General features: G+C 41.9%; 2 protein-coding genes across 7 annotated transcripts in view; one reads left to right on the top strand and one right to left on the bottom strand.

The window, feature by feature from the left end:
- Positions 1-25,417, top strand: part of CMSS1 (cms1 ribosomal small subunit homolog) — a 334,075-nt gene that overhangs the window by 214,154 nt on the left and 94,504 nt on the right. Inside the window, exon 1 of one of the 6 annotated variants that reach the window (XM_074332971.2) lies at positions 4,911-5,117. The exons of the other annotated variants lie outside the window; for them this stretch is intronic. The gene's annotated coding sequence lies outside the window, so the exon portion shown is untranslated. Of the gene's footprint in view, positions 1-4,910; positions 5,118-25,417 lie in introns of those variants that run through there. 6 annotated transcript variants of the gene reach the window in all.
- Positions 1-25,417, bottom strand: part of FILIP1L (filamin A interacting protein 1 like) — a 266,691-nt gene that overhangs the window by 207,895 nt on the left and 33,379 nt on the right. The gene's annotated exons all lie outside the window — the stretch shown is intronic.

Here is a 25,417-nt window from a genome sequence, read left to right as displayed (position 1 = left end):
TTTTTCCTTCTTTGCTCCGTTCTGCCTTATCAGCAATGCCCCCTCCATACACACATACTTAGGAAGAGGGAGAGGAGAGAAGATACATGTAGAAAATTTTTTTCCCCTCCTTAAAAGATGAAATTTCGTCTTTTCTGAACCTCCCTGCCTTTCCTCTTTTCAGCTATATTAAAGACTTATTTCCTTGGTTTTTAAATCTCATTTTGCTCAGGCTTATAGGAGCTCAGCAATCCCTAATGTTGTCTTTCCTTCATCTGTGCTCGCATTTCTCTATTATGACTTCTCATGCAGGCCAGTAGCTGTTTCTTATGTCACATGTGCTATGAGAGACAGCACGCTCCCAGACCCCATCCCTTTCAGCCATCTAAGCTTCCTTCCTTCTGTCCATCCATCCATCCGTCCATCCATCCATTTGATTTAGAAGGACTTTGAGACTTGGAAAATTTACATTCCTGAAACTGATTATGATATGTTGGATTTACAAGGAACTCTTTTCTTCTTTGCAAGATTTTTAAAGAGAATGTGCTTTACAACGAGACATATTTGAATTCATATACTGTGACATTAAGCAAGTTACTTGCCTCATTTATTCATTTAACAAATATTCATTGTGTGTCTTCTATGTGCCAGGCCTTGTGCAAGGCATGCTGGGCACCATTTTTACAAGATACACACGGTCTTTCACCTCATTGACTTTATACCCAAGTTGGGAAAACCAAACTTTTAAATATATGTTTCATGTAGTGAATATAAAGAGGAAACACAAGAAGGGTCTGCATGAGTCAGAAGAGCAGGGAAGACTGTTTTTGTGAAATAATGTTTAAGCTGAGGCTCAAAGAATAGGTAAGAGTCAGCCAGAGAGAGAGAGAGAGAGAGAGTAAGAGCATCACTGGCTGAAAGGCAGCTCGTTCCAAGACCCAAAGTTGGGAAGGAACTTTGTAGAAGAGAAATGAGAGGAAAGATACAGACATGAGGAAGCCAACGGCTAAGCAAGGCTGTGTCAGTGACAGGCATTGTGGGCTTCTCTAGTAGCAGTGAGAAGCCACTGAAAGTTCTTTGTGGGGAAAAGCATGATCATACTCGTGTTTGACTCCCTCTGTTGCGTCTCGTCATGCAGTGGGTCAGAGGAGTGTAGGCTAATGCCGTTTTCCAGGTGAGAGATGGTGGTGGCAGTCAGTGGTGAAACGCATGGATTCAGGAGAGATTTAGGACTGCAGTTTATAGGACTTCAGCACCCTGGGTTAGTGGCATTGCCGAAGCGTATTCCTGATGACTTCCAGTTTTCTGACGTGAGGTACTATTTTCTGACGTGAGGTACTATTTCCTGACGTCAGCACTTTTGGAGGAGAGCCAACCCTCCAGGTGGGGTGGGATGGGGGATAGGAGTAGATCCCAAGTTCAGTTTTGGAAATGTTTGATCTGAGTTGCTTGTGAGATGTCATGCAGGTAACTGTAAAATCAGATTTGAAGCTCAGAAGAGATGTCTAGGCTGGAGATATAAATTGGTACCAGCGTATAGATGATATTTAAAGCCACAAGTCGGGACAGGATTGCCTAGGAAGAGAGCGTGTTTCCAGAGGAGGGCCCAGGACGCCTCCCTGAGCCTTCGCTGTCTCATCTAGAAGGACAGTCTCTCTGTGCAAGGAGGATGAGAGGTGTGGAAACAGCACAGCACCCTGAGTACAGCTCATAGTAGACACTCAGTGTGTGGTATCTGCTATTATTATTATGTCTGGTAAAATCTCACAGCCTCATTCTCTGGAATGAGTCGGCACTAATTCACAGAGAGGAGAGGAGAGAAGAATGAACAAATGCATGAAGAAATGCACACGAATCTACAGGGATATGCTGGTAAAAATTGAGATGAAAGCATTAGCTTTTATTGTGCAATTGTGTTCGAATTTTCCTTTCTTTTTTTTTTTCTTTTTGTAAGTTTTATTTTCTAGGCAGCCCTCCTCTTGCAAACAAGCTCCTATAATTCTCCCCCTGAAAAATCAGGGGTCTTCATTTTTCTGAAATGGGACTTTTCTACCCAAATGACTTGCGAGGCTACCACCAGGTCCATCATCTCCGCGGGTTCTCATCATTGTAGCGACAGTCACTGATTAGTTTGTTAAAAAGTATCTCAGTGTTCTTTTGGTAACATTATTTTTAGGAACGCAAAGTCTTTACATTTCCAGACAGCAGCTTCTTTGTGAATGTGGGGAGACCACAGAGCTGTAACACATTGCACATGTCGACAAGGCCGTCTGGGCCTCTTGGCATTACTAATGACGATAATGATCCCACTTGGTGGAGGCAGACCCTCCCTGCAGCTGGTGTCCTTTCTGTGCGAGGATGAGGTCATTTGGTGGGGAGGGGGAAAGACTGAGCTGGGGAGGATGAGAGAAGGGGAAGAAGCTGTCACATCTGCATTCTTAGTGGAAAAATAGAAACATACTTGCCACATGCTTGCTTGCTTGCTTTATTTATTTATTTATCTATTTATTTATTTTTAAGAAAAGGGAATGGAGAGGCAAGCAGATGGTAAGGAATTGTCACATGGTGACAGCTTGGTTTTCCCCCCAAACGGCAACAGCTATCAGTATTCACAGTAACAAGCCAATGAAATCTCTAGGAATCTAATCTCTGGACTATTTGAAACTGCTCAGAGCAGGATAGCCCAGCAATTTAGATCCTTAGTAACTACTTTAGAGTTGTATAATAGTATAATTCTAGACAGTGCACTCTTCCGTCTGCCTCCAATATATCTTAAAAAAAGAGACAGAAATTCAGAAATATTGTTCCTTTGGCAGTGTAGTTAAAGGCATCAGATCGTTCTTCATCTACTTCTCAAGGTCATCACCCAAAACAAATAAACAGCCTTTTTTAGTTTTCCAGTAATAGTCCAGCTGGCACACACTGTAGGCTTATTTTTAGAGATTGTATACATAAAAACTATATGTCTCCAGGCTTTGGGGTTGTTGTTACAATTCGTTTTCTTTGGGGGCTTTTAAGGGGAACAGTTAGTGAAAGAAGAGTCACTTTGGCATCTCAGGGAGGGACCCCAGCCTGGACATAACCAGCCAGTCACAAGCAACCATTTGGCCATATCTGCTCAAGGTAAAAGAAGTGAGTCAACTCTGATGGAAATGAGGAAAATACTAAGAATGTTCTCCAGGTGTTTTTGAACCGTTCAAAGGCAAGGTCAGGTGTGACTAGCTTTTGCATCCTCAGTGCATCAGCCACAGCCTGACAAAGTAAGTGCTCAGTGAGTGCAAGTGACCCTGTGTGCCCATTTCTCTTGGTTCTGCTGTTGGTAGGTGCAAATGACCATGAGTCATTCTGTGTGTGGAGGGGCGGGGCATCATATTTTCTACTAAATTCTGGAGAAAGAGGCTGAATTATTTAAGTACGTGCTCTCAACAGTGCTCCTGGGTGGGTGTTCAAGATATCATGCAGAGAATACTGGACTGGAGGTCTGAAAGCTGACCCTCCAGCAAGCCACAGAAAGTTCTTAACCTCAATTTCGTCATCAGTTATATGTAGATGATAACTTTCTCTGCCTGCCTCCTAGGGGGATTTGCAGGGTTAAGTCCTATTAAGGAAGTGAAACGAATAGGAACGATAGGGTGTTGTTATTGGCTTCTTTGGATAATACTACATCTTTAAATATTTTCGGAAGAAAAACAGATTTTTAACGTTTCGAACAAAAGATTCTTCAAAACTATGTTTATTGGTGCTATTGTTGATTGTTGTTAATCCCACTCGAAGCTTTATTTATTTAAAAATAAGGACAACCCTTCTCTCCCTTTCTGGAAAACTTTTATAACTTAACTCTGAATTTTATGTGCTCAAAAATCAAAGAATCAGGTCCTTCTTGAAAAATCACATTATTATTATTAATAACCTCTGAAACCAGAAAGGGTTATGAAGCTACTGACTACATATGATTAAGTGGTCACAATAAAACACTGGTATTACCACATGTAAATTCTTCCCCTGCAGTGTGTGCCTCTGCAAACAGTGATTCAGCTACAGGTGTCTGTCAGGGGACAGTAGAATTTTGTCCCCGAAAGAGCCCTGTGTATGATGTCAAGAACAGTGCTTCAGCTGCTTTCTGGCTACGGCTGTAATGAAATCATTTCACCTCTCTTAGCTGCAGCGCCCTTATTTCCTAACTGAGAGTGCACTCAGTGGCTCTGCGTCAGGGTTCACTGCTCTCACCAGCAAGCATTTGAGAAGAGGGAGGGCGCTGGGGGTTGTCCAAATGACAGGGTGGGCAAAAAAGGATAGGGTGGAGGTATGCTGGTGGCATTTAAGGGTAGAGGGAAGTGTGCTCAATTTTCTACGGTGAGCAGAGCAGTCTCATGAAAGGAGGAATTGTCCCCTTACAGTATAAATGTGCCCTCCCAAGAAACACTGGGCCAGAGCTCTTAAGCGTGAAATGGGACACAGTTATTAATACAGGACCGTCTCAGGCACCTGGGATGTACAGACCACCGAGCCACAGTCCCACGCCGGTTTCACTTGCACTGTCTGCCTACATTCTTGCCTGGTCCTCCTCCCCAATGACAAGCTCCCAGGAGATGCTGAACAGACCCTCCGTGAAAGGGGACAGGCCAGTCTGGACCACATACCTTCCAGTCTCTATTTTACGAGGAAAACTGGCAGTAGAGTTAAAGTCAGCTCACTTATTCAGCCCTTAATTTGGTTCCGCTTTAGAAATGAGCCCCCCTTACTTCTCCCCTTCCCTCAGTCTCCGAGCCGTGAGCACTGCCAGCCTTCACGTGTGGCAGCTGCCTGAAGCATCGGTTTGGGGTGGGTCGGGGAAAGAGGAGGAAGGGAGAGCAGAGCCAGCCCTTCCCCGCAGCTGCAGCTAACCAAGGCAAGCTGCCGACACACACAGCTCACTCCACTGCAGGGCCACCCTGAAGCCGTCCGTCTTTGTGGGTGCAAAGTTACTGTGATACATCCCCCCATGGGGTGTGAGGGGAGCAACTGCATGGTGATAAAGGTGCCAGATGACACTTAACACTACTTTTTTGGACTGCCATCGAGAGAGCGAAAACAATAGCAGAATCTGGAATCCCTGCCACTCTTTGGACACCTCAGCGGAAGGAAGCAGTCAGGTCCAGGTGGGCCCTGTGTTTCTCAGCTCCTGTCCATGGACAGACTGGGATTCCAGAACTTCCTGTCCAGCCCCAGGTTTTTCTCCTGGTTAAATTTACTTTCAGCTTCAAAAATTGTATTTTACTCTTTAAAGAAAATCTGTTGTGCAGAATTGTATAAGGTTTGACATGATGGTCTAGACTAATTGCTTAAATATGGACTTGGACAATTGTTGAAAAATACTTTTGTTTGTCTCATGGAATGAAAGTTACCACATACACAACAGTCTATTTTCAAACCTAAATGAATTACGTCTTACAGGGAATAAAAGAGCATAGCAACAAAAAAAAACAAAAAAAGAAGAAAAGAAAGAAAATTTAGGCATAAATCTGTTAGGCCAAAAACAAAGTTGATGTCTAGATTCAACTAGGAAGAACTGTAGAAAGTTGCCTCTGACACTGACAGAGAGTTCTCTTTCCTCTTGTTTCTTTTACCTTCTCACCTTAGTATTTGAAATTAAGCCTTTGGGAATATGTGGATTCTCCACATTATAGAAAAGTGACAAGTACAAGCCATGGTAGCAAACAGACCAATTCTCGTTTCATTTAGCACTACCCTAGAGGAATATCACCTCTTTTAAGGGACAGGCACACGCAACAAAGATCAGAGGTTAGGCCATTGCTTTTCTAACTTTCCCATGAAGCCCTAGCATTTTCCCGAACTTACCAAATATAAAAAGGTTAATTTAGGGAGAACTTCTTTAAAAAAATAAATAAAATCACACAGTGTTGTAGGGGAGGTTAATTAGGTACTAGAGTGCCATGTTTTCTAAAAGGATTCTTCTTTTTATTTATTAATCTGTTTATACCTCCTGTCCAAAGAGCATACAGTGTAGAAGAATAAAACAGTTGAGGGAATCAGGGGTAATTAGAATATAAAGCCAGAGATAAGAATGAAAAGCAGAACTAAATATTATCTGGTCCTTTATGGTTGTTAGAAGTATATCACAAAGTTAGCTCTAAGTTTCCTAGGGGCCTAAGTGAAAAGGAACATCCATTTAATCACCCAGACTCATCCTGTGGAATAAATGTATTAAGGGCGTCGTTGGGCAGAGTTCAGGGGCAAGTGGTTTTTCATTTGTTCATTCATTTACCAACATTTCTTGAGCTCATTAAAATGTGCTCATATTGACAGACAGCTTGGACAGTATCAGAGAAAGGCATATCTTTATTAGATTTGCATGAAATGCTCTGTGTGGAAATGTAAAATCTCTAACCTTGATTTTAACCATGTTTTAATACTCAAATAGAATGTTGATCTGTCTGGACAAATCCAAATTAGATCAGACATTTTTGTAATTTTCTTTTTTTAGAAAAGTCTGTAAATTAGCCCCACGTCTTGTTAAGTTATCACCTTTGACCCTGGAAGATGGCATATCTCTGTAAGATATGCTCCTTGGAGCACAGAAGTGGCTCCTTGTAGGTCAAAGTCTTCAGAATCAGAATTTGGTCCAAAGGCAGCTCCAAAATGCCCTGCACCAAACTCATTGTTCTCAGAGTTTTAGGCAGCAAGATGCCTTCTTGCAAACAATGTTATGCTCACCCTCAATGTAGAAAACACATGTATAAGTGACAGTTTGTTCATGTAAATTAATTTTTAAATTGTTACATACCTACCTATTATCAAAACAGTTGCTGAGATCAATGAAATGCTTTCCACAAATCAAAAATTTTAATGCATGATAATTGTTCTCTGTCAGCCCCAGTATCTTATTTTTTTTCTCACATTCTGTTTGTTGCAGTGTTTTAAAACTCATTTTGATACCTCAGTATATGCTAGGCAAGTAGACTCATCCAGAATCTTGAAAAAAGAGTAGTAAATAATTTTATTTCAGAGTTGATTAACTAATAAAAACTAACTGCTCACATTTCTAAAACATACATATTTTACTGTATAGCTATATATTATAAATGTATAATTTCATATATTTTATGTCATCTTTTCTATTCAATCACATATTCATAATATGAGACATATCATTAAATATTTTATGTATTACACATAAACACATAATATATTATAAACATATAATAAATACAAAATATTTCACAAAGGAAGAACACACAGCTTATCAATACACCATTAAATGATGTATACTATGATGACATGTATTTGTCATGTTATTTAGGCTACCGGTGGGCATCACTTACGGTCTGAGAATCAGCTCCCACAGAGCTGACCAGGACCCTGTGGTACACACTTGTAATAAGCAGACGTATTCAGATTTTTCTTGACATGTAATTGAGTGTGGGCCACGTGTGCTGTAGTAATGTACTCCATTGGAGTTTTACATGAGAGTAGACACCCACAATCAAGAAATCAACCAGATGGATACGGAGCAATACCCTTCCTAATGAATGGCACATTTAAAAGAGATTCATTGGTGTGCATTAAAATTGCAGGGGTAGCTTTGGGTCCAAGGTCTGGGCAGTGGTGATGGTTGGTAGTGGTGTGTGGATGTGTGTTAGTATCCTACTAGAACTGAGTGCACCCAATTGGAGGACGGGCATTAGGGCATCATTTGTGTGTTATTGTGGCTTTACTAACCAGACCTCTAAGTGAGACTCATGAAGCCTCTCCTCCCTTTCCCTGGGCTTAAATTAGAAATTCCAGGCTGGTATGGGAAAGGGGATGTGAGACCCCATTAAGATACAAAACCAAAGAGAAAGTATTAACAGGGAGAACCCATGGATAAATTAATGCTGTTTCTTTCTGTAACCAAATTTAAAAACAATTATATTTTAAAATTTTCCAAAGGCAAAATGGAAGTCATCCCCTACAACAGTCATGTAAACGTGTTGTTAGAGTGTATATTGTGTAAGGAAAATTTTCTGTGTGTGTAATGGGACAAAGCTATAAATAAATTAGTATTTAATATTGTTCTTTATATATATAAAGAACCTAACATACCTGTAGCTATTCTCTTGGGTTTATTTGTTTGTTTGTTTGTTTTTCACAAAAAAGGAAACTAAGCTGTGCAAGGTTAGGATGACTGGAGTTTTTTAAATCTGCAATATGTAAGTTCCCCTAAATGAAATTACATTTAGTTCAACTCTTGGATAAATGCTATGTATAGCATCACTGTAGTTTGAGTTCTCCGGCTCTCCATTTGGTTACTAGTCATTATTCCTCATTTCCATTCTGTCCAGGAACAAGGTTTTTCATGCTCTGTTGACAGTATGCTTCCTGTGCCTTTATCTCTTATAACCTACATATTGCTCCAATTTAGGGCATAATTGTAAGTCATTGTGTAATGTACCATAGCATGTCTTCCATTTCAGAAGTGGCTGGAAAAGACATGGTTTCCTAGGGCTGCCATAAAAATTACCACAAACTGGGTGGCTTATAACAATAGAAATTGATTCTCTCACAGTTCCAGAGGCGAGAAGGCTGAAATTAAGGTGTCAGCAGAGCTTTGCTTCCTCCAAAGGCTGTTGAGAAGAATCCTTCCTTGCCTCTTATAACGTCTGGTGGTTGCCAATAGTCTTTGGCATTCCTTGGTGGTGATGGTGGTGGTTTGGTGGTGGTGGTGGTGGTGGTGGTGGTAATAATTATCCCAGAATTGCCCCTGTCTTTACATGGTTGTCTTCCTTCAATGTCTGTTTGTGTCTACATTCCATCTTCTTATAAGGACACCACTCATTGGATTAGGGCCCACCCTTATCTAATATGATATCATCGTAACTTGTATTTCCAAATAAAGTCACATTCACAGGTTCCCAGTGAACATGAATGGGGGCAGGACGGGAGACACTATTCAACGCAGTACAGGTAGTGAGGATTTTATTAAATCCTCCCACTTCCCTGAGCATTTAGGGGTCTACACTTCAGCACATTTATTTTTCTAGTCTCAAACAAAGCATCCTTGAGGTTTCCATCCATTTGGGATGTGGATAACATTTCTTCTACCTGGGAATCTGTTCAAAGCCACAGAAACCCTAACTAATCAATTCTCTGGTCACTAGCGTAGCACATGCTGAGTCTGTATCCTTTTATAAAATTGCCCCTGGGGGCCAGGTTTTGTCCTTCAGTATTCATATGCAACTTCCTACTAGAATCAAAGTAAATTGCATGCAAGTGTTTTCAAGCTTTGACTCTGGCCCACACTTAACTTCTTCCCAAATTCTATACTTTGTTCTTTGTACATCTGGATATTAGGCTTACTTAAACTTGTGTAATAGTCTCCCCAAGGCATTAGCTCTGAAGAGCTATATTATCCCAGATTCTTTGACCACTTGAGCTTTCCTAGCATTCTAAAGTCTGGCCAAAGGTCAAATATTTCCATGCTTTCAAGGTGGCATGTAGTGTTCAAATCCCCTCCTTAACCAAGGTTGCAGTTGTACTGACAACGGGTCCAAGGAAAAAGACTACAAACTAGCCCAGGCCCCACATTTCCTCCCTGGATATATTTCCTTTGATCTGCATGATGATTTTCTAAAGAAATTGAATTAATTACTTACAATAGCAGATTACACAAAGAAATCCAGATCTCTGTCTTTTCTTGAAAACTCAGAATATTTGGCAACCCTGGACCCACATTCCCTTCAGACAGAGCATGGGTTCTCCCCTGTACTTGGGTCACTCTGGACTGGACCACTTCATTTGTTTATGTTATCTGTCTAGCCCTTGTTGGCACTGGAGCTGTCCACTTCTGGCCCAGGACTTAGGAATTCAACCTTAATTGTCTTCCTTATGTGGTTCAAAGAAGCTGTATTGAATACACTGGGGCAAAGGAGGGCAGGTCACTGACTTCCCTTCCCTCTGTCTGGTGCTGTCTTTTGGCAGATGCCACCAAATACCTCCAAGCTCAAGGGTGAGATGTATGCCTCAGTCACAGTGTCTCTGGATTCCATAGCCTTCCCCCTCTTTTTGTCACCATCTTTGGTGTCACAGTTGTATTCAAATGCAAGAACCAACATTTTCAAAAGTGGGAGGTAATTTCAAATTCTGTCTCATGTTTCTCTCTGAAGCTTAGATTTCATTAATCACAGCAGAGGCCCTTTCAGAAAGTTTTGAATGCCCTTTTATAGCTTGTGGTGCCTCTTTTAGCCCTTCTGCTTCCATGCCCTGCCCTTTACCCCTTGGTTCACAGTATTTAGAGTTCAGGTTAAAGCTGTCTTTCTGGAAGTCTCTTGTCTCAGACTCCCTATAGACACTGGTCTTGCTTTGTAGAACATTTCTGGGCAGCCCCTATCCCGGCTTTAGGGTCTCCCAGTTCTCCCTGTCCTGTTTTCATCAATTTCTTCTTCTACTCCTATTGTTTCAGTAGAGGGCTCTCACCTCAAGCCCTAACCTCAGGATCCGGAACAGTGCCTCTCGCTTTCCTCAGAATCTTCAATCATACGAAAACACCCCTTAGTTGTTCATGAACCCCAACCCCATTGGCATATTTAATCCATTCAGTCTATGGAGATCGTATTTACTATATGATTCATTTGGCCACATGCTCTTCTCGGGAGTTCACGGGCCATATTATCATGTTATGTCGCTCACCATCGAATGCTAGAAACTCCCTAATTTGTCTTTCCTCAAATATTTATAAGTCCTAAAGACCTCATCTTTACCTTTACTTTCAAGCTTCTTGGAATTTCTGATTATAAGAGTAACATGTTCATTGTAGAAAATGTGGAAAAGACACAAAGATTCAAAGATAAAAATAAAATTACCCATAACTACACCACCTAGAGATAACCACTGTTAGCATTTTGCTATGTTTATTTTCATATTTCCATTTTAATCTCTTCCTTTCTCAGTTCTTTAGTCCTCCAACACTGGAGAAAAGGGTAATTTTTGTGATGATCCCAAAAATTTAGAAAAAAGAAGTTGTGTAACTCAAGAAAATTCTAGCCTTAACATTTCAGAACGTCTGAATAGTAGAAACATTCTTGCTTGTTTCATGTTAAATTATTTTACCCTGTCACAATATGATGAATATTAGCTTTTTTCTGACTACCTTCAAGGAGTCCAAAGAGGATCTGTACAGTCCCCTCATTTTTCTGATAGGATACGTTTTATCATGGACGACCCATGGGTGCAAAGCCCTGGCTTAGTTTTAGGCATTTGTTATAGGCGGAATCGTGTACTCCCCACCTCGAGTGCATATGCGGGAACCCTCTCCCCGCCCCACAGCATGACGGTATTAGGAGGTGGGACCTTTGGAAGGTTGTTAGGGTTAGAGGAAGACATGAGGGCAGACTCCTCGTGAATGAGATTAATGTCGTGAGAGGTGGCTTTCTCTCTCTGTTCCCCACCAGGTGAGGATGTGAAAGCTTGGCAGTTTGCAGTCCAGCAGAGGGCCCTCACCGGGACTTGGCCTTCCTGACACCCTGAGCTCAGACTTCCAGTCTCCAGAACTGTTGTTCAGAAGCCACTCGGTCTATGATATTCCATTATAGAAGCCTGAACTAAGGCAGCATTCAAGGAAGGTCATTCTAACAGATCTGGTTGTGGACATAAGACACAGATACAAGAATATTCATACTTGCCCCAAGTTAGCATGTGGGTGCCAGGTGAATAGTACTAGGTCATGAGTGACAGCTATGGTGGACCAAGATCTTAGGCTGGGGCCTTAAGGGAGGAAAAGACTGGGAATAAAGAGGAAACCTATTTAGGGTCATTCTACAATAGAAAAATGGTAGGGTACCAAGAATCATTACTGACTGAGAGTGTGGCAAGACCTTGGCTAGGAACCAAGTCTGACTCTTGGCTCTGGGATTCCCTCACATTTCCAGCTGATGAACTGACAGCTCTCCAATATATCATTCCATAAATGCTGTTAAAAATTTCTAGACCTCACGTCTACTTTTAAAAATTTTATGAGACAGTTTTTAGAAACTTTAGTAACACAGAAATATTTATTTTAAACAAAAGTAACTCAATAGTAAAATAAATCATGGTTACTGAATGCTTACTAGCTGGTGATACAAAGATAAGGAAAATTCATAATATATTCTAGTTAAGCTACTTAGAAATAGCATTCTAACATTTTAGCATCTAGGTGAGAATTGCTTCTAGCACTTGCTGGCTTATGTGCTAAGGATTAACAATCCTGAGGTAATACAATTACCATAGCTAAGGTTGGGTTGGTAGGCAGCTGTAAGCAAATGTCTCCTTGCTTTGGATATCCGTAGAACCTGGTGGCAGCCCCAGACCATTAGAAAAATGAACAAGTGGTTTGTCTCACAAGTTCAGAGTAGCTCTGTGAGAGGAATAGATGAGTGGATGGCTCAGGGTGGCAGGTGTAATGGAAAGCTCTGGCCCTGCAGGCAGGGACGCTCAGGTGCTGGCAGACACAACATTTAACTGTGTCATCTCTGCATACCACATGGTTTCTTTGCTCCTCCAGTAGACTCGATAAACTCTGAAGACTTATACTTCTAATACTCTGTGTCTCCACATTCTTCGAGTGTCTAATTTTTCTATAGGAAACCAAGAATACAGTGGGATATTACTTTAAGGAAAGATGACGTGATCTCTAGTTCTGAGCTTCTTGTTCAGCCTTGGGCATGTCAGTTTCAGATACTTGTTACATCATCAGGGAAAGCGGCCAATAAAAGCCCAGACCTCTCAAGCTGTAGAATCTGCTTATAAATTGAAGTGGACAGAGTAGCTGCGGTTTTTCCAAACTCTGAAACATTACATGTTCTTGGGTATTACTAAAATGCATTTTGTGTTCTGCATCTTGTTAAAGTTTCTGTGATGTGTCCCTGTAAAAGTCGGCTGGACTCCTCAAGCAGGGACCGTGCCGCCTTTGGTTATCTGTTACCAGTTAGCTCAGTTGGTTAAAATCCAAGGCTGTGGGATTGGGCCCCAAATGGGATAGTTGGCTTCATGCAGGGCAGCCCCCTCTTGCGCGACTGATCCAGAAATGCACGCATTAGATCACAGAGAGCAGAGGTGTGAGCTTGGCTGGCTCAGCATAACCTATCACTCCTTCTGGAAAAATCACTCAGAGCCCCCGTTGTTCTGACAGGTTACTGACCTCAACCTTGTTGAGAACTACCAACTAGCAGCAAGATGCCAAACCAGTGTATGTATTCCTGGGAGATCCTGATGCCCTTTCACCCAAATGTCCATCTGCATCTTTCTACATTGGGAGCGACTCTGATGACAGTAGCGTCTTATTGACTCTGTGTGGACGGTGCTGTGCTAAGTGGTCTGCATGCGTTTTCTCACTCACACCTCCAAGTAATTCCATGCAATGTAGACTGTTTTTATTCTCCTTTCGTAGGTGAGAAAACTGTGGCTGCTGACTTTCCTAGGGCCCCAAATCACTGACTGGCAGAGCCAGGACTCCAATCTAAGTCTTGTCTGACCCCAGAGCTCATGCTCTCACCCCTTACACCGTACTGCCTCTCTCAGGACACTGAACGGTGTGAGATTTTAGAAGCTGTGATAAGCCCCTACCTGGGGAATGAAACTTATCGGTGGGTATAGGTTTTAAGTTGTAATTTCTTGCAATGAAAAAATGGGTCACCTCTGCAGGCAGACAGAGAAAACTTGACAAATAGTCGAATGAGACAGATGTCTGTTCTTGGATGCTTCTGTAAGTTTCCCCTTGGTGACCTCCTCTGTGTCCCAGCAGCTTAAGATACTCACATCCCAAAGTTAAAACTTTGTTCAGCCTTAGTTTCCTCACACTTCTAGTTCAAACACAAACTCCCAGAGTGGACGAGTTGAAAAGTCTTTCACTTCTCTGAATTCCGCACCTCTCCACTAACTCAACGCATTTTATACCCTCAAACCCAGAGGCATCGACAGATCAATAGACAAGTTTTTCCTGACCTGCCTGGCAGTAAAATTACAGAGGCTTTTCAGTAGAAGGAGGAAGCCGTAAAACATCCAGTGTTAGAACGTTGAGTTAAGCCCTGACTTCTCCAAAGCCACAGTTTCATGATGTTTAACTTAACATCTAGTCCTTAAGTGATGTGTTTAGTACTCTGGAACCTGGTTCTTCCTGACCTTCCGAACTCCACCATCATCTGAGTGGAAAAGGGGCCGCTTGTAGGGCAATGCACAGGCATTTGATGCAAGTTCCGGGAAAGGCTTGGGGAACATGCATCTCTTACTGCGTATTTCTTTTGGGATTTTGCAGGTAGACATGAAACCAAGGCAGCCTTTAGGGTAATTTCTCTTTTCCCTAGTCAGCAGGACAAAGTAAGGCTGAAAGCTTTGTGGTTTTCTTTTTAAAAAGGACAGGCTGACTCATTTCACTACAGACACAGATAAGTATACTCAGAGGTAAAGAGCCTCGTCAGATAATCTAAGTTGTTTCTCTTGTCCGGATTCTGGAAAGTTATCATTTTAAAAATGAAATACCTTTCCATTCAGCTTTAAACATCACTGACATTTGAAGCTATAAAAGAACAAGGTCTTCCTTTTCACGTCCTTTGTGGGACACTGAAATGAAACGCTTCACTCATGTGTCCTTACGCTTGGCCTCCTTTTATCCTGGTCTCCCTGACCCATCACTTTCACCTGCTTTTCCAGTCCTGGCCCTTCTTCCTTCCATTCGGAAAGTTATTTTTCAGCACCTGTTATGTAAATAGCAGTGTGCTGGGCGCCGAGGAGATGAAGACCAAGATGAAGGCAGTGTCCACCGTGGATGGAGGGGCTAGTTCAGAGGTTGCAAGTTTACATGGCTGCAGGGAACAGGAAGTGCTGTGAGGGAGCTAGGAGGGGACCGAGGAGTGATGGCGGCGATGCCAAAGTGGAAGGGACACGTCACTTCTGAAGGGACCGTCCTGACGTAACCCCAGCTGATTGAAACCATCTCGGGATGCTGATCCGGCATCGTCAGAGCTTTCAGTTTGTCAAGAAAAGTCAGAAATGCAGATTTTTATTATGTGCCATCTCCCGATGTTTAAAACATGCTGGCAACTAATTCAAATTCTTCAAAAACATTGTGTGGGCCAAACAAAACATGTATGTGGGCTGAATTCAACCCACGGGCCTCCAATTTGGGGAGTTCTGGTCTGGTTAGTGAGGTAAATCACACATGTATGAAATCATTCGTTGAAAATGTGGCCCATATGACTAAGAGCCGTAATGAGTGACACAGACAGTTCCTGCTAGAGGAGTTCAGAGAGGAGAAGAAAGAGGGCAAGGAGGAGAGAGGAAGATGGGCTTCAGGTGCTGTTGCCGCAGCGGTGCCAGGCATGCTGCGGGAATGTGAGGAAACCGGCCGGTGTGGGAGGAATCTGGGAGACCCACTGAGGCCAATGCCAGGCTGAAGAGGTTGGGCTTTATCTCCTGGGTCTTGGGGAACCACCAAGTATTTGTTGATCTGCTATTTTAGAAATGAAAAGCTGTTGGTGGGTAAAGGGGTACAGTAGCCTGCGAGGAAAAACCATCAGGTTGCTGTAACGCTTTCGCAGTTGCCACTCCACCTCCTCTTCCAGTCCCCACAGCCCATCCCTTACCCTTCCGCCTCACGCACTTCTCAGAGAAGAGGCCATCCTCTCACAAGGCACTTTCTAAGTATGCCAGTGCCCTAAGCCACAACAGGAAAACGACATCGGACCAAATTACAATTGCACCCCCCACCAAGAGGGAAAAAAAAACAAAAAAAACCTAGCCTCCACCTCTCACTGAGTAAAGATCCCTGTTTGAAAAAGAAATAGGGCTTGTCGTTGAGCCGTACAATGTCTGTCTAATAAGCAAGCCCATGTGGCTCTGAAATGAGGAGGGGTAGGTGACGAACTGCATTGCTCTGTCCGCAAGCTGCTCAGGAATAGCTCAGCAACGGCCACCTTTAGACACCACACACTGTGGCCTGACACTGATTAGCCAAATTGTCTTACTTAAGTGACTAAGAGAAATGTGCATAGAAAGTGGGCTTTCTTTTCAGTCAAAGCAGAAAAGCACTGTTACAAAAAAAAAAAAAAAAAAAAAAAAAAAATTTACAGGAAGGAAAGGCACGAATTTTTAGATATTAGAATATATAGCAATCTTCCAGATAACCCGAAAGTCCCCCAAATGAGTGATCCCTAAGCACACAGTGAGTGTTTGGGAGATGGTGGGCTCCCTTTCTACATCACTGGATAGTTACCTGGGCCCCACCTCTGGCCAGTTGGACTTGGTTAGTGTGAGTTGGAACCAAGCCTGTGGACCTTTGAAAATCCTCACAGATGGTTCAGGACCCTACACAATTTTGCTAAAGACTGGAATTTAAATGGTTGGCTGATGTAGGCAATTCTTGGCTATTCCAGACTTGATTATGCAGGACGTTAATTTTCTGGCGCCCTCATTTTACTTTCTCTTACTCTTTCTAGCCACATTTTCACCATTTTGTTTTTTATTAGTACTCTACCAGAGAATGAAAGGAGAAAGAGAAAGAAGCCGGAACTTTTTAAAAAAATGTATCATTTTACCTCATTGTAAGAGCAATAATAATAATTATAACACCAAAAGCAACAGCTAGCATTTCTTGAGCATTTATTATGAGCCAGGCACTCTTCTAAATGCTTTACACGTATTAATTCATTTACTCCTCACCAACTCTGTGAGGTATGTGGCATTACCCTCCCCATTTTGAGGTGAGAAAACTGACGCACAGGGAGTTACTACATTTACCCAAGGTCTGACAGAAAGTCTCAGAGGCAATATTTAAACTCCACAGGACTGACTGACTATGGAGCCTTCACTTTTTTTATTATTATTCTGGTAAAATATATATAACAAAATCTGTCATCTTAACCATTTTTAACGGTGCAATTCAGTGGCATTAAGTACATTCACACTGTTGGACAAACAACACTGCTCTCCATCTCCAGAACTTTTTCATTTTCCCAAATTGAGAGCCTTCACTTTTAACCACCGCCCTGTATGGCCTCCCTCACTAAGGGTAGTCCTTAGTGAGCTGGAAATGTCCACTGTTTGTATTCATCCTGTCTTCTTCTAATACAGAAGGTTTAATACCTTTTCATTCTTAGCATCCATTGCTCTCCACTTGTCCTCTGTACCACTGCATGCATTGCAGCCAGCCCCTCACACAGGCACGTCAGCCCCTGCAAGCTGCAAAATACTGCCATCTCTTCCCAGAGGTTTGTGTGTTGGCACCTGCATGGGCAATGACAGCACGTCATCGCATCTGCCTCTCTTTGGAAATTGATTCTAAGCTATGTCCTAATCTCAAAAATCTTTAAAAGTTTAAAAGCCATGTCTTTTAGGCTTGAGGGAATTCGGTGTTCTTCGGGCTGAGTTGTCACTGTGCTGTAGCTTTGTCCTGGCTCCTGGGCATTCACCCCACCACCACTCTGATCCCAGCCTCGGCCCACCTGGCCTAGATTTAGATTACTGCCATAACTGGTCTCCCAGTTCTCAGTTGCTTGGACAAACTGGGCCTCATGAGACCTAATTCTAGCCCTAAAACTCTAAGCAGCTCATTTACTCTTTCTGAGCCAGTTGACCTTTTGATCGGAAAGAGAGGAGCACAGAAATAGATGTTTCCTTTTGATTCATGAGACCAATATTCCAGTTCTCAGACCTCCTCAAAATGGGATTTGGAGGTCATAGCTGCCAAAGTCAAGACAACTTCAAGCTAGATTAAATGTTTCTTTGCCATTATTGTACCACTTGATACCCTGTTTTCTTTACTGCAGAGGTACTACTAGTGCCCTCACCTGCTACTTGTTGGCCATCTAAAACCTTTTTACCCCAAGATTTCACCTCTGTTCTGCTTGTTCCCAAATAATCCCTGGTATTTCTTCTCCTTTTTCCCTCTCTTCTCATTTAAAAAACGAATTTAACAGAAAGTTCAAAAAGTGGCTCTATCCTTAATAATGATTTCAGCCAACCATTAAGGATCTGATGCCTTATTACTGTTTATCTGCATAGCTGTATTATTATTATCAGTATAATTATTTTTATTGTATTATCTGAATAGCTTATTACTGTATTTCAAAGAATGACAGCCTTAATTTTCTCTGGATGCGCACACACACGGTCTGACAATTAAATTCGCGAACTCATCCTAGAAAAAGTGCTACATACCCCATTTCTGAATATCACTATGGTCACCCTCAAGGCACTCCCCTTGGGAAGCTATGCACCGACGCCAGTGCCTACTCCATCCTTCAGAGCAATTTTGGAACTCTTTCTGGAATGGCCTTCAGAGCTATCGTCATACTACCCTTGATGTCCTGAAAGTCATCAAAATGTCTTCCTTTCAATATTTCCTTTATCTTTGGGTAAAGAAAGAAGTCATTGGGGGCCAGATCAGGTGAGTAGGGAGGGTGTTCCAATACAGTTATTTGTTTACTGGCTAAAAACTCCCTCACAGACAGTGCTGTGTGAGCTGGTGCCTTGTCGAGATGCAAGAGCCATGAATTGTTGGTGAAAAGTTCATGTCTCCTAACTTTTTCACGCAGTCTTTTCAGCACTTCCAAATAGTAAACTTGGTTAACTGTTTATCCACTTGATACAAATTCATAATGAATAATCCCTCTGATATCAAAAAAGTTTAGCAACATTGTTGCAACAAAGTTTGTAAACTTAATGTCAGACCATCTGTGTGTGTGTGTGTGTGTGTGTGTGTGTGTGTGTGTGTGTGTGTGATGTTTTCTATGTCTGCTTGTTTTAAGGAACTTCACAAACCAAAATTAAGGACCCTTGCATGTCTACCCCACACTGAACAATTAGCAACAAATGTACGGAGATGAATATTTTCCTGTCCAGAGTTGACCATCTATTAGAAGCTATTTTAAGGATTATTTTAAATTGGGAGCTTGACTTTTCATTAAAATTTTTTAAAAAATTGATTAGCTAATTTTAGGGGTTTTTTTATTGTTGTTTGTTTTTCTTTTTTAATTAAAGTTTATTGGGATGACAATTGTTAGTAAAGTTACGTAGATTTCAGGTGTACAATTCTGTATTACATCACCTATATATCACATTGTATGCTCACCACCCAGAGTCAGTTCTCTTTCCATCACCATATATTGGATCCCCTTTACCGTCATCTCCCAACCCCCAACCCCCTTACCCTCTTGTAACCACTAAACTATTGTTTGTGTCTATGAGTTTTTGTTTCTTCATTTGTTTGTCTTGTTCTTTTGTTGTTTTCAGTTTTATATCCCACATATCAGTGAAATATGGTTCTCGACTTTTTCTGGCTTATTTAACTCAGCATAATAATCTCAAGATTCATCCATGTTGTCGCAAATGGCACTATTTCTTCTTTTCTTATGGCAGAATAGTATTCCATTGTGTATATATACGTTTGTTTGTTTTTCAGTTTACAAGGTCACAAACAAAGGAGTCAACCTGTATAAAACCTCACTAAAACTCTGGACTTCAGAGCACAGTGAAAAACTAATTTTTAAAAGCATTTCATTTCTTCTGTGCGTAAAGAGGGTTCCATTTAAAGAGAGAAACTGATTTGTCCTGTCATTGAAGTAGGCTTCACGCTTAATCAAATGTAGAAATCTCTCAGCATGTCTCCCTCCAAGACTGTGACAAATACATACCGTGGACCATAACCATTGCCAGTGCTGAATGCCCAAACCTCCTCACACCTAAGGCTGGAAATGTTGCTTCTACTTCTCCTCTCAATCCTCAACTTCCTGGACCTTTTGGAAGCAGGTGGAAGAACCCTTGCTTTGTTTTGGTTTGGTTTGGTTTCATTGCTTCTGATTCAGAAGTCCCAGAAGAACAGAGATTTTGAAAGTGAATTTGAGTCTGCTGTAAACCTTCAAGGGCTGTCTTTCCCTCTAGAATTTTCTTCTGAGAATGTATTTGGGATTTGGTAGATTGGGAAGACAGAGGATGTATCAAAGTAAACATTGCATGAGCTTCTGCTTTGCAGTTGAACTTCCTAAGTAGACAAAACCTCAGAGTATTTCCTGTGTATCTTAAAGGACAAATTTGTCACCAGCTCCCCAGCCCCACTGCCTCTCTTTTTCCAACTACCCCCCAGCCACACACACACACACACACACACTTTTTTTTTTCCCTTTTAAACATTAAAGCCACTCATCAGATGTGGCACTGGTGTGTGTGTTTGCCAGAACCGTGCTGGATTGTGGCTGTAACTTAATGGCTTAATTTACGGTATGAACCAGTTTTCATTCTTTATGTTTTGACAAATGCAGCCCATTATTAAATGCAGAGAACTTGAAGACCCCGCGGCTCTCTGGGGGGGTAGAGGGCCCTGGAGGGGAGCAAGGGGGCCTCTGGCAGAGGGCTTGGAAAATGCTTACCGTCCGAATGGAACGTATGAGTTGCACTTACTGATTTTCTTTAGCCTCGGATTCATGGAGGGCATGCTGGCGAATCATACTCACACATAGGAACACTTTGAATAAGTTCCGTGTTACCATCTACCACATGAGGCTAATTTTGCCAAACAGCTAATTTTTTAAGAAATTCAGCAGTTAGATTTACACACAGTGAATAGATTGATAGAGGGCCGATTTGAGTAAAAAGAAACCTAAATAAACAAACATATTGCTGTAGCTGCCCACATATGCAATATACCAGGGGTGCCAAAAAATGTACGCATTTTAAGAGATGTTATCCATGTATTACTTTTCGAAGTTGAATTGCATTATGGTAGCAATGTGTAGTGTGACGTTCACTTAAAAGATGGCGTTAATCAGGTGAATGCTAGCGTCACTCATTGTATTACAATTTTAATACAATTCTTTCCTTTCTTAAAACGTGTATACATTTTTTGGCACCCTCTGTATAGCAATCCCCCAACATATGTTACACACGCCCACGTATGTGCATAGCAAAACATTGCGAGGCATTATGTGTGATATAAAGGGGAACAAGACACGGTTCTTACTTTAAGGTTAGTCTGATGTGTTGAAAACCATGAGCCCAAATGACATAAGATAGAATATGGAGAATGATATAGTTGAGATACACATTGAGAAATCTCCTTGGTGTGATGTGCAGTGGCCGCTGGAGGTGGGTTGCTACCCAGGGCTACACAAAGTGGTAGTCGCAGAACTGGCTGCGTCAGCATCAGAAATGCACGTGTTCAGGCCCCGCCCCCAGACCTACTGATTCTGAATCTCTGGGCGTGTGACCCAGTCATCTGTGTTTTAAGAAGCTTTTGTGTTTTAACAAGAATCTCCAGGTAATTCTTATGCCCGCCAAAGTTTGAGAACCATTGTTCTAAACCACAGTTCCCAGGCCACTCCAGTTCTCATGATAGGCATACCACCCAAGTCACAGATGAGGAAATGGAGAGTCCGAGAGATTAAGTACTTTTGCCAAAAGTCGTACTGCGAACGTATGTCAGTCTGGATCCAATCCCAGTTCTGTGGAACCATATCAAATGATCTATACTCCTTCTGTCCCGTGCTGTCTCATCCTAGAAATTATTGTCAACCATGAAAAACATTTTCCTAAAGCTCTCTTTCTTAGTTTTCCACATCTCGTGTTACTCCTTCTGCCCATCTGAAAAGGTACTTACTTTAATATTTTACCACTGCCATAGGGCCCCGGAGCTGTCACCATTGTGATGCTGAGTGTAGATGACACTTTGGGTGTGTTTTCCTTGCCCTGTCGTCATCAGATGGTCAGTGAATATCACCAACAACTGCTTTCTTGTGCCTAATCAATCCTCCCGCATGTCAGCACGTATTCAGATTTGGGGTTATATATGCAAATTATTGGGCCCCACTTGGACCTTCTGAGTCAGAAACTCTGGGAGTGGGGCCCAGTAGCTTGTTTTAAAGTCTTCCAGATGATTCTAATGCACACTGAAGTTGGAGAACCACTGCTGTAAGGGATAGGAGAAGTTAGAGACAGCGTTAGTCTTTACTCTTAAAGATATTATCATCTATTTTACCTTGCCCATCTATCGGTAGCTAAATTGAAACGGGGGTTTCTGATGGCTAACTGCCGGTGGGGGTATTAATGATTTCGCTTACTATGTCTGCAAGATTCAGAAATGCCTCCTGAAGCTCTTTGGAGGTTTTTTTTTTTTTCTTCCTCTTTTAATGAGTCATTCACTCATTTATAAAACCACTTACAGAAATTTCAGTATGTTTTAGACGGCAATTACACTTTTTACTCTCTCCAGGGGTCTCCATTGCAAAGAATTCTTATAGAACTCAATTGTTTTGTTTATGTAGGCAGTCATTTGCCATGTGGTGAGCTTGAAAACAGACTAAATAAATGGTTTGGATGGTGATGTCATGGATGGTGGTGATTAAAGCGAAGATAATGCAGAAGGCTGTGCTTCTTAAACAACCCAGGACCAGACCAACTCCTGAAATCCTGGGTCGCAGTTTAAAGATTTTTGTGTGACTATATTTATAGGCAGTCGGTCTTTGTTTTCTCTCAGGATATTTTGTTTCAAGAGAAATCTGTTTGTCTTCTTTAGAGAGACATCTGCAAATGTGTGTGCCACACAGACTCCCTGCTCAAGTGTGCTTTGTATACAGAGCGCAGGCCTGGGCTGTGCTTAGGTGATCCGTCCCTCACAGGAGCACCCCAACGCACACTCCTGGGGCACCAGTCACATGACTTACAGGAGCTTTGCACCTCGGTGGTCCTGCCTACATTTTCAAAGGAAACACTCAACACTGGACTGTGGGTGGCTAGGAAAGCAGCAGAGGTGAACAGGCCTATCTCCTTATTTGTGATCTTCTCATCATAGAGAGAGCTGTTATGTGTACAGTGGAAATCGTAAAGACCTTTCTTCTTTCTTTTAATCCATGGGTTATGTTATCAATCCAAGAAACAAAGTTCAGCTCTTTCCACGTTCACCCAGCAGGTGGCACTGTGAAACAGTGGGATATGACAGTGCCGCGCGCTAGCGGCCTTTCTGCTCCACAAACCCGGTTATAACCTAGCAAGTACCCACAAGATTTTGGCACTTAATAACACTTCAGTTGCAATACTTGAAAATCTCCTAAAGGTACCTAGCGCCTCAAACGAGTTTTGTTTAATTTAGTTTCCAGTCTTCTGTAAAGCTCCTGCTTCCTTTAAGATCACTGGGGACAAGTGATCACACAGAGGGACTCGAGCATTGGCAGATTCACTGAGGTCCTTTAAAAAGGTACAATTCTGTTTCTGCATCTGGATATTATAATGGATCCTTTCTTCCCGTTTGGGAGGAAGGCCATGCTCTCTTCTTCCAGGTGTAGGCCCTTTTTTTACCTCTCCTGCTTGGGAAAGGATCCATGAACTACTTGAATGAATTCACTAATTTGTGGGACAGCCTTCACTGAGCCAGCCGTCAGCTGTCTGCTCAGCTACTGTACTTTGGGCAAGTGAGTGGTTAAGAGAAAAGGAGGAAATAGCCTGTTGTGTCTCCTAGACCTCTCTTTTCAGAAAGACACGTCCCTCTTCTCTCTGATAAGTGCTGTTTCGGAGTTCTGATATAATAGCCAATTGAATCAGTGTCACAGTCTAAAGACCAGTGGTTCCTTTGGGCTGCAGTCTCCTGGGGCACCAGACAGTTTATGCTCATAAGAGCTTTCACTTCTTTTTCACAGACATTAATAGTTTCCTGGCACTGCCTTTCAGGAAATGTCGTCATGGTCTGGAGGAACCAATAAAAATACAAGTAACCTGTTTTGACAGATCTTTTTTCTGCCAGAAATTTCAGAATGGGGGGGGCAGACGTATGGGGAGAGTGGCAAACTAGTCCTTTGGTGAGGGCATAAGGAGAAATCATGGCTTTGCCATAAGAGAGGGATGTGATACCTGCCGTGGACATGATATATAGAGGGTTCTAAAACTGTAAAGGAATTCCAGCGCATTTCAGCAAACTTTAAAAAAAAAATCTGGTTTGATAGAGCAATCCAAGTCTGGTACATTAGGAGATTTATCTCATTTCTTTTTCCTTCTCAAATTTCAAACATAATTCTTAATTCTTCATACCCAAATAGAAAACTCACACATTAAAAATTTAACAGCATCTGATTTTGGATGCACACGTGGCATTGCCATAAAGTATGCAGGAAAAAGGCCATGGCTTTGAATAATTGTTACCAAATGACTAACACTAGATGCTCTTTGCTCACCCCTGTTATGGCCAGAACATGGATCTGAACCCCATTAATGTGAGAAACATTGAACGTTGCTCTAGGACAATGAAATTAGTGGGGGCGAGAGCGGGGAGGAGGCAGGGGCTTCAGTTGTTCCTCCCTTGAAAGTTTTTGAGGGAAGTTGATCATCATAATACTAAAAGAATGTGCTAAGAGTAATCGGGAATGATTGCCTGCTGTCTTCGAACCAGTGAATTAAAAATACATTTTCACACTAGTGCTGATTTTGAATACGTTGCTTTTTCTTAGGACTAGAGTTTTAAATAATGTTGCTTTACTCTCCTAATCAGTTTAAGCTTCCACCTAAGTACATTGCAAGGTATCTAACTTAAAGATTAACCTTGTAAAAAAAAAAAGATTAACCTTGTGCCAATTTAAGAGAATGTGTGTGTGTGCGGTTGTAATAAGATGCTGCCACGAGCCCATCAAAAGTTGCCTATGAGTAAAGATTTCCTATCAGCAATATTTCCTATCAGCAGTTTCCTCTCTGTAATTTTTCCTTATTAAACTGTCTCCTATATAATGTCCTTTTTTATTAAAAGAAACTTGTTTGTTTATCTGTTTTTAAAGAGAAGATACTCTTTTTATTAGTTGGACTAGCATTTCTAAACTTCCTTTTTATGTCCAGTCCTTATAATTGCTCCTGTTTCAGACATATCACTATCTATGTGGGGGAAGTGGAAGGGGGGATAGATTTTATCCTGATTTTCTCTCTCCTACTCCATCTTTTAATTAAGAGCCTGCATTTGCTACACCACTAGCTGGATATAATGGAGAAATTTATAGGTCAAGAGAAGGTCGGAAACAGGGGCCAGGACGTCTTATTCCCTGGAGGAGAATTACCTGGGGAGACATTCAGTCCTTGCTAAGACTGTCAGCTTCTCCCATTTTGCTGTAGCCTGGCCCCACTGTAGTAATAGTTGCTATTCTTTCCTCTTCCTAAGCCTGCCCAGGTTTCAAAGCATTCACTAACACTTACTTGGAGAAAGACACAGAGGAAGTTCAAAAAAGCCCTGGGACCTGAGTTTTCACACTCCTGATTCTAGCCAGAGCCAAGCCCACCTTGGATGTGCTGGGACCAGCATGCAGGTCTTTCTCGGTCTGTGCTCAGGCCTTTCTCTCACCATCCTTCAAAATTGCCCCATCGTGGCCAAAACTTTTTCTCCCCAAATGATCCATGTCTAGCTTTCCCTCTTGATTTCAGCTCTTATCATCCTCTTCTTCTTGCCGTGGTCTTTTTTTCTGTCAGCTGC

The sequence above is a fragment of the Rhinolophus sinicus genome, chromosome 17, assembly GCF_057876585.1.
Source record: "Rhinolophus sinicus isolate RSI-liver-muscle chromosome 17, RSI-T2T, whole genome shotgun sequence".
NCBI classification, from domain to species: Eukaryota; Metazoa; Chordata; class Mammalia; order Chiroptera; family Rhinolophidae; genus Rhinolophus; species Rhinolophus sinicus.
Note: the sequence above shows the minus strand (reverse complement) of the source record. Positions and strands in the feature narration are given on the sequence as shown.